The sequence below is a fragment of the Alosa alosa genome, chromosome 2, assembly GCF_017589495.1.
Source record: "Alosa alosa isolate M-15738 ecotype Scorff River chromosome 2, AALO_Geno_1.1, whole genome shotgun sequence".
Classification (NCBI taxonomy): Eukaryota; Metazoa; Chordata; class Actinopteri; order Clupeiformes; family Clupeidae; genus Alosa; species Alosa alosa.
Window position 1 is genome coordinate 13,164,371 of NC_063190.1, and position 9,615 is coordinate 13,173,985.

The following is a 9,615-nucleotide window of genomic DNA, read 5'->3' on the forward strand; positions in this document are numbered from 1 at the left end:
CATTGCTATAGGAGCTATCTGCAAAGATTGTGAACGTGCATAAATGCGATGTGACAACATACATTTAGAAAAACAGCGAATCTAAGGCAGAACACTTATTTAACCAACACACAGGCTCCTGACAAACACTGAATGAAATATGGCTCACTGAAATGTCACAGAAAATCAGTCTGATTCTGCATTATGCTAAATTGATATTTGTTTCGAGGGGGAATGTGCTATTTCTCATTTTCTCACAAAGAAGTAATTCATCAAGTTCCCATTTTTCTTGATTCTCATAAGATTTGAGACTCTTTCAAAACCCATTACAGGCTCCGGTGAGATCGTTTCAAATGTTTTACACTCACAAAAGTCTGAACTGAAAGATGACAAAAGGTATGGAACTACACACACACACATCTGACACACACAGTGAGAGCCACACGGCTGTCACAACGCCCTCTGCTCTCAGTTTAATGAGTGCTCTGAAGGCACTGGGTCTTGGGAAAGCATGTTTCGCTTTTAAATGAGATGGAAGGGAAAGTCCTCTGCAGTATTCATGGCTGGGGCTCTGTAAAGTGGCCCAGCTCAGCCCAACTCTGTCACGCTCCCGTGTCCAAGAGGGAGACTCGTCTCCAAATGAATGAGAGAGATGGGGTTACTGCAAGAGCCAGAATTGCATGGCATGATGTGACCTCCACCATCACTTTTTGTGTTATTTCAGATGTTTCTGACGTCCCGAGTGACCAGGTTATGATCTAAGATTACACTTTAAATTTAGCCTCCATCAGGGGCAGCCAGATCTGTGGTGCTCCAGGATGCTGTTGAAAGCTGAAGATCTAAGCCATTTACACAGTGAAGTGGGTAGCGTCACAGGAAAAAAGAGTCATTACAGGTGCTGAAGTGCAATTCCCTTGCTTGTTCAGGGCTGGTATGTGCAAAAATAGCATCATATACATTGTTCAAATGAATCATTTGTTGGGTTTTTTCTACTGTTGTTAATAGAAGAGAAGGCCATTATTCCAGAGTTAACTAATTCAGTAGCAATGGAGGCAAAGCACCAGTGGAAGGCTCTCAGTGGACTATCTCTGCTGTATACATGTTTTTATCTATTTAAAAAATATACATAAACACATGTGTGCACGCGTGAACACACACATACACACACATGCACACACACACACACACACACACACACACACACACAAACAAACAGATTATACAATATATATTTTCCCTGGTAACATAAGGACAAAAGGTGACCCTGAAACAGTAACTCAGAAACATAACACAATTTGATTGAAATCCTGAATTCATCCAGATTGTGTTTACGTTTGCGTCTCCCTCTGGCTTCTCCATATTCAGATTCAGGATCCGTGACTGACAGTGATGTGCCAGTGCACTTCCAGGGCAGAGGGTGTGTCCTCAATATTCAGTCGTCTGCTCCAGAGGTATTTATTCCTCTGCTCCAGCGGTGCTGAAATGGCCCCCGGTGTGATGCACGGCCCCCATAGCTCCACATCCCGGCACAGTTCATCAGGACAACATGAAATGTGGGGAGCCACTGCATTGGTACCCAGGAGCAATATTTACACAGGTAGAGCTGGTCTGTGTAATATGTAAACAACAATAACAACAACATACATGTATTTTTCATAAACCTATGCTCACTTTGCATAGGTAAAAAGGTGAGTTTATAAATAAATGCATAAAATATGCTTACAAACATGCATCATGTGTGTAATGGTTTTTGAATAAAGATTTGGTCACGGTTGCCTCCTGTATTGGAAATGCCAATATTATATTTGCCTAAGCAATGGGAACATCCATAATGCTTGGAGTCTGCTACACGGGACAACCCTAGACAACTGCCAGCTGAGTAACAAACAATGCAAACAAATGAATCAGTGGTTACATCAACCTTCATCAATCCAATAAGGAAAAGGTTAGATTCACTAATCAGTGCACACACAGAAATACATAATCACAGACAATTTGTCAGGAAACGAAAGTCAATAATCACTTCAGTCAAGTTAATTTGACTCCACAAGGTGTTTCTCTTCAGCAGCATATTTTACTTGGAGATCAGATTATCTAACAGAGCATAAACACTGACCAAAGTCATGGGCCAATATCAAGCTCGGGGTAATAATAGTATGATTCAACAAGAGTGCATTTATTGTTGAATGTGAACTAGCCATGGCTGGTAATGCAGCACCAAACAGAAGCCAGGCTGAAACTAAGACCGTGCTATAATCCGAGCTGTGCTTTGAAGCTCCTGTATACTTCACCATGTCTAGAAGCCTCATTATTGTTTTCTTTTCCCACGATTTTCTGTGTGGAGTGCTTTCTGGATGACATGACCATGGGAAGGGAAGGGGAGCACACATCATAGTCAATCTGTTGAAAATTTAGACAGACCTTTGAAGATTGTAGGGGGAAAAGGATAAAACCAGTTAAGACAGTTATATGGGTCTGCACAACCGCATGTGTGAGTGTTCTTTCATCTCAGAGGCTGCCTGTGCTTCAAAAAGCCTGGCTGTGCCATCCGTCTTGTGCTCTAGTGTGATACACATTCATCTGCTCTTGAAGTTCCCCTCTGTGTCTACAACAGCAAATGGATGATCGTGATGAAAGGTCTTAAATTGATTTTTAAAATGATTAAAATAAAATGTTATATATTATGATTTATTTAAATGTTACTGTTTAATTGTTGTTACATTTTTCAAGACATCATTTTGATCAAATCTGATTTATGGAAGGACAAACAAATCTAGAGCTTGTAACATAGAAGCTGGAGGATCTGAATCACGGTAACACTTTATTTTAATGTGTCGCTGTTACAGTGTACCTACCTAATTAGGTACAGTGGTACAACCTGTGTAACAACATGTACTATCAGGTACTATCATTGTACTTGCATTATGTATTTGTGGGTACCTACATATAGTTGTTACACTGTAATACTGAGTGCTTTTACAAAACTTTGCCAATTTGCCTACATTTTCATCAGAGGCAAAGAGCTGACCTGAGACCTGCTGGATGGGGTAAATCTGGTCATGATAGATTTGATATACAAAGCATTCTTAGCTCCAGTCAAGGCCTCATTGTCTTCAGTACATGTAACAGCTGTGCTGCTACAACCTTGTTACTCTTTGATACAGTGGAATAAACCTATTACGTGTACCAGTTAATTACTTACATGTACATATGACATGTATGTTATGTCTTCGATGTCTTGGAACAGGTCTACTAATTCACTCACGTAGTACATATATTAACTGTGTTGGTACACACTTATTGCTCTTTGATACAGTGGCATAAACCCATTAAAATGAAGTGTACCAGTTAAGTACTTACAATTACATATTACATGTATGTTGTGTCATTGGTGTCTTGGAACATGTCTGCCATTACCCTACATACTGTAGTACATGTATCAACTGTGTTGGTACACATTTATTACTCTTTTGATACAGTGGAATAAACCCATTAAAATAAAGTGTACCAGTTAAGTACTTACATCTACATATATACATCCTGTAATTGATGTGTTAAAATGTGTCTGCTGTTACACCACACAGTACATGTGAATTAGTAGACCTGTTCCAAGACAAGACCTGTTCCAGTTTATTCCACTGTATCAAAGAGTAACAAGTTTGTAGCAGCACAGCTGTTACATGTACACTGAAGACAATGAGGCCTTGACTGGAGCTAAGCATGCTTTGTATATCAAATCTATCATGACCCGATTTACCCCATCCAGCAGGTCTCAGGTCAGCTCTTTGCCTCTGATGAAAATTTAGGCAAATTGGCAAAGTTTTGTAAAAGCACTCAGTATTACAATGTAACAACTATATGTAGGTACTCACAAATACATTATGCAAGTACAATGATAGTACCTGATAGTACATGTTGTTACACAGGTTGTACCACTGTACCTAATTAGGTAAGTACACTGTAACAGCGACACATTAAAATAAAGTGTTACCCTGAATCACTATTTTATAGTGCTGGCCAATTAAATATGAATACTGCTGACACATACTTTGTACAAATGTTTCACCTCAAATGAGCTTGTGTAGGCATTTTAATTCAGAAGTGCCATCACAATTTGAGGTGACCGCTGTTCATTAACTCTCACCTGGGATAGTACTGTAGTAATATCCAGACAGATCAACAAACCTGTGAAAGAAATCAGTGAGGCTCTCCATCCATTTTGAGCAACCTACCCGAGAGATATTTGGAGGATAAAGAGAGTATGAGTGAGAGAGCAAGAAGTTGAAATACACCAGCTATTGTTACAGATAATCTGTCTCCTGTTAAGAGAAGGAGGCCTAGTTGACTGCAGTTATTAGTCATGTCCACACAGAAGACTTGTCAACCAGGGACTACTTAAGATGGGAGGGCTTTGCAATTGCAGGTCCTATATAGGATCTTCTGAAGGAGAGGAGAAACACAGAGACAAGGATTAAGTGCATTAAGTGGTTGAGAAGGAGGAGGAGGAGGGCTACATCGGAGCAAAGAAGTGAAGGCCATCTCACCACATCTCAGTCCAGGAACCTGCTGATGATGCCAGGCAAACAGGCATGACCTGAGAGAGAGAGAGAGAGAGAGAGAGAGAGAGAGTGAGAGAGAGAGAGGCAATGACTGGAGAGAACATGCTACAGTAAGTGTCAGGGCACAAACCCAGCCAAGACTGGGATCAAATTGGAGAGTTTGTCAGGTAGAGAGAGGAAGACAGTTACATGTATAAGAGTGGAGGGGGGCAAGGAAGGGTATCTAACAGACAGCTGTGCTTTTTATAAGACAGTGTACTCTATGGAGAGAAAAAGAAAGAGAGAGAGAGAGGGTGAAGATACGTAAGGAATCTTTAAAGGAGAGGGCTCTGACATTTAAAACGAGACATTGAGAACTTTGAAAAAGCACTGGTAGTTTACTTACAAGACGATTTATGCAGACTGTATCTTCACAAAGTTTAGCGTTTGCAGCCATCTTGAATTTAGTCACGATAAGTCGAGCGACGAGTAAGAATGAACAGGTATAATAAGGAATTATAATTATATAATTACATTTTGCATTCCAAAAATAATTCAGTGGAAATGCATGGATTCCAGTTTCTTCCAGTAGCAGCAACTGGAATCCATGCATTTCCACGGAATTATTTTTGGAATCTGATCCCTTATCATACCTGTTCATTCTTACTAAATCGCTTCGACTTTTGCTCGACTAAATTCAAGATGGCTGCAAACGCTAAACTTTGTGAAGATACTGTCTGTATAAATCGTCTTGTAAGTAAACTACCAGTGCTTTTTTAAAGTTCTCAATGTCTCGTTTTAAATGTCAGGGCCCTCGGAAGTCTACCAATGAAGTGTGGAGATACATTGAGCCTCGTAAATGGTGTAAAACAGTGATTTATTTGCATGGCGAGCCCGATGCCGAAGCACCACCATTGAAAAAGCTGTTGGTAGCATTGGCTAACTAGCGCCAGATTTTGGAGTGCAGGGGACAAGCCAAGATGGGCTATGAGACATACGTTCACACTCGGTATCATGTTTCAACACACTTTAGGTCAATATCACACCGGAATTCTCCTTTAAGGTATGTTGGGAGTAATAGTTAGAATAGGAGTTTTCATTACGAATTTGACACAGAGACAATGTTAGAATTTAATTAAGTTATTTTATTAGTCCTGACTGAATTTTTTCCCCATGTAGGGATAGTGCACACACACACACACACACACACACACACACACACACACACACACACACACAAACACACACAAACTTGCACATATGCACACTAAGAGCAATGAGCTCACCAGGAGCACACACAACCAGAGCAGAAGCATCTCTACAAAGAATTGTTGTTTCTATAAATGTTATTTTATAAAGTACAATATTTAGCCGGTTACACTTTACTTGAAAGTATCAACATAAGAGTGACATGACACTGACATGATTGTGTCATAAACATTATAAACAAGTCATAAATGTTTATGACATAACGCTTCTGTCACTTGCTTCTGTCAAGTGTCATTCCGTTTTTGTCATGACAAGTTAGGGTTAGTGTTAGGGTTATGACAGTGTCATGTCACTCTTATGTAGATACCTTCAAGTAAAGTGTTACCGAAATCTGTCCTTTTAAGCCAGACAGCATCCTAACATGACCCCATATTAACACAACAATGGGCACAAAAGGTAACAGTACATGAGATGCTTTGGGTTGTATCTCAATATTCGCACAGCCTTTCCATTGCTTCTGTTGAATGTGCTCTCGTCATGATGGTCAGGTGCAGAAGTAGCATGTCTCTGAGTGCACTCTAACCTGCAGTAGCATGGGTGAAGGACACGTCAAGCATGACCCCCTGTAATCCAGGCCTGCCACTCAACTTCATCCTCCCATCTTTTATTCCCTTTTCCTCACACAGGATCCTGCATTTTTCATTCGCTCTGGACTCGAGGTTGGACATCCAAGCATGTGACACTGCTGAGACTGACACTGTTCACAGAGCATTTGTGTGCTCTACAGCACTAGATTTACATGATCAGTACATGTCACCTTCATGGACCATTCATGACAAATATCATCAGCATTAGATCGATAATTATTAAACCAGATTCTAACTGATTTTAGATGTCATAAAGGCTGGCTCTGTCAATTGTCTGTAAATGAAGTGGAGAAGTGTTTTGTTAGTACAAGCTTATGTTATGACTGTCAGCAAAACAAGGAATATCTTAGATCAACTGCTTTAAATATGCGGCCTGTGTTAATAATCCAGTTTCTATAAAGTTGTAACTGGTTGCTCAATTTGCCTTTGACAGCTGACCTGATACTAATAATATTGTGTCATATTGGAAATAATATATTTAGTAAAGATTATTAACGGTTTATGTTTTGCTGGGGTGAAGTGCTTGTGTAGCACCAGATGTAATGCAAAATCAGTTAGTAGCCTAACACAAGTTCAGTGTTTTTTTTCCCCCCAAAGTGACTGTGAGTTGCTATGGCTATAGGCAGAATTAAATAAGTGAACAAAGTCACTAAATGGCTTGCTGGAGCCATCTTGTTTTGAAAGTGTTCTCACAATGTCAGGTTATGTCATCTTTTTGTGCTGATTATTGCAGCTTAATATTTCAGGGGCATAGAGCATTGCTGACTACTGTTTTGCCTCAAAAGAGTATTCCACCTTCTTTCTCATTTTGTATTCATTATACTGACCTTTAAATTCCTCCCACTGTGGTTGCAGCATTAATGAATGCCATGACTGCATTTGAAAAGCATAACCCTACATGACATCATTAATTTGCATTAATTTGTAGAAAGATTTTAAAGAAATACATTTAGGAGTAAATCAACGTGTCACTAGCAGATTATATAGTATTTTTTTTATACGCTGTTGTTGTGCAATGGCATCTGGTGCCTACTGGCTATTTACATTAAGTGGGACAGCCGTGAGGTGTAATTGATGTGCTGACCTATATAACTTCACAAAAGGCTAATTAGCTCTCTTTTGAGGTTGCTTCAAGTGTGTATGTAGGTGTCCCCATATGCTACTGCAGCAGCTCAAGATGCTGCCCCATTTGTATAGAACACACTGGGACAGGTTACGTTCAACCCTGAACTGATCAGGAGACATATGTACTGTATGTGTGTTTTTTTGCTGGTTATCTTGTAATTTCAGATAGCTCAGCATGTGGGTTGCCTGTGGCGATGGCTCAGGCCTGTGATGTCAGGAATGCGATGGAAGTATGCCAACAACATGTGTCATCACACTGCTGCTGTTTTGTTCCAAGGCTGTTTTTTGTGCTTTAGCTGCGAATATGGTCTCTTATTTTCACGGTGTTGCTCGGAGGTATTCTTTTCATGTTGGTTCGAACATTCCTCTGTACTCCCATAATGCGTCTGTGCTTCTCCACTCACTCCACACTGATGAGGAAGACAGACCGTAAATGAGGTCAATGTTCTTTCGGCAATCAGAAACTTTCCCAGGTAAACTTTATTCCAAAACGTATTCCTTTATTGTGGTTGGCTGTGGATCCTGTTCTGAACACTCTCCTATAGACATTTTCAACAATATTCCTGTGATGATGACTCCATATGGTAAGGCTAAATGGTAACACTTTACTTGACGGGTGAGTTCATAACACATTCATAGCATCTGTCATAAACTGCACATAAAGCATTCATGACTGTTTCATGAGACATGACTCAACATTCATACCAAACCTTTCATGAATGTGGAAGACAGAACAATGTGTCAAAATAAAAGTCCAACATTGTATTTGTGTAACCTGGATACCATTAATTTAATCTCTCCAGCCTTTGTAAATATTTCATAAATATCTTATGAAGTTTACATCGAATGTCACTATACTATACAAGTTGTGAAGTATTCGTAATCACTGAGTTACTAGGTAAACTAGCCTACATTTAGCTGACCCGTATTTGTGTAACCTGGAATGGTTGGACATTCCCAGTAGCAAAAGTTGAGAAATCATCTGCAAAGGTCATAAAACAAATACATTTTTATGAAACAAAAATTATGAAACAAAAATGATTTGCTTGACCATGTTCTGTCTTTTTGGCACTGGAGTAGCCCATTGACTCAGATGTGACGTGATCAGGTAAGAGGTTTAGAACAAAAATGGCAATGCTGCTTTGCGACTTTGGACTTTTATTTTGACAAGTTCTCGTCGTTCTGTCTTCCACATTCATTAAAGGTTTGGTATGAATGTTGAGTAATGACTCATGAAACAGTCATGAATGCTTTATGTGCAGTTTATGACAGCTGCTATGAATGTGTTATGAACTCACCCGTCAAGTAAAGTGTTACCGGAAATACTTCAGGTCCTAATTTTTGTATGTTTAATTCTACTGGTGGGCCTCTTGGTCCTTCAGTCATGTATTAAGGTTTTGCACCTACGTCATAATGTCATGTGACCGTTTGTTTACAACTAGAGTGGTAGGCAAGAATGGTAGGCAAGGCACTGCAGAGAGTGGTAGGCAAAGATTCTAGAACAGAGCAAGATAGATCAGTTACGCCATAGGCATGAAGTGCATCTGAGGCCGACAGGGGCGCCATTTTGGTAAGCTCAGCAACATTTCATATACAGTTCCAATTCTATGAGCCCACCTGAACAGCTGTTTTAACGTTGCCAGCTGTTTTTTTTTTTACTCGGTAATAAACTGCAAGAACTGACAGTGTGAAAGGCCTGATTTATCTTTTTCCAAGTTTACACTGAATAAGGATAGGTAAATAGGCCTATTATTTAGACAGAAGTAGCTATTCCACTGGTAAATAGATCACATAAATTCCCATTGAGAGACTATAGCCTACTGATAAGCTAGCTAGCAGGCAAACTAACTTTAGCTAACATTATATTATCACCATTGTTCTTTTTCTACCTGTAGGCTATCCGTTAACCCTTTGTTCACGGCCTGCTTAAACACAGAGCATAGGCATAAGGCTATTATTATCAATCACTAATAAGGTCAAGATTTCCCCAAGCGTCTGATGTGGCTTAAATAAATGCAAATGGTTGGCCTAGGCTAAACACAACCGTGCTTGACACTAATTATTATCGTTTCCATGCAGTCAAAACTCCCAAATTGTCCTGCTTGCCTATGTGAAAT